Below are 609 nucleotides of genomic sequence, written 5' to 3'. Positions count from 1 at the left end.
AAAAGTGCGAGGTAAAGCAGCAAGTGCACCAGAAAGATCTAGTAAGGCCATTGATGAAAGTGGACACACTAAATAAAAGATATTCAGCAGTGCGCCAGCTCTAGGCACCAGCGATCACCCTCCCCGCACCAGGGAAGCCCCGCCCACCTGAAGCCAAGATGTCTAGCAAGCGACCAAGGCCAAGACCACCAAGAAGGGGCCACAGCGGGCCACGTCCGATGTCTTCGCAAGGTTTGACCAGTCCCAGATTCGGGAGTTCAAAGAGGCCTTCAGCGAGATCGACCACAACCCTGATGGCTTCATTGACAAGGAGGCCTGCACGACATGCTTGCCTCGCTGGGGAAGAACCCCACGGACGAATTACCCGGAGGGCATGATGGGTGGAGCCCTAGGGTCCGTCAACTTCACCATGTTCCTCCCCATGTTTGGGGAGAAGCTGAACAGCACTGGCCCGGAGGATGTGATCCGCAACGCCTTCGCCTGCTTTGACGAGGAGGCCTCAGGGTTTACCCACGAGGACCAGCTCCGGGAGCTGCTCACCACCATGGGCGACTGCTTCACGGACGAGGAGGCGGAAGAGAGGGACCCCATCGGCAAGAAAGGCACCTG

General features: G+C 58.1%; 1 pseudogene; it reads left to right on the top strand.

The window, feature by feature from the left end:
• Positions 1 to 158: 158 nt before the first annotated feature.
• On the top strand, positions 159 to 602 carry LOC103269419 (annotated as a pseudogene).
• Positions 603 to 609: the final 7 nt, after the last annotated feature.

Source organism: Carlito syrichta, unplaced genomic scaffold (genome assembly GCF_000164805.1).
Source record: "Carlito syrichta isolate Samal-C Ts95f unplaced genomic scaffold, Tarsius_syrichta-2.0.1 Scaffold27096, whole genome shotgun sequence".
Lineage (NCBI taxonomy): Eukaryota > Metazoa > Chordata > Mammalia > Primates > Tarsiidae > Carlito > Carlito syrichta.
Note: the sequence above shows the minus strand (reverse complement) of the source record. Positions and strands in the feature narration are given on the sequence as shown.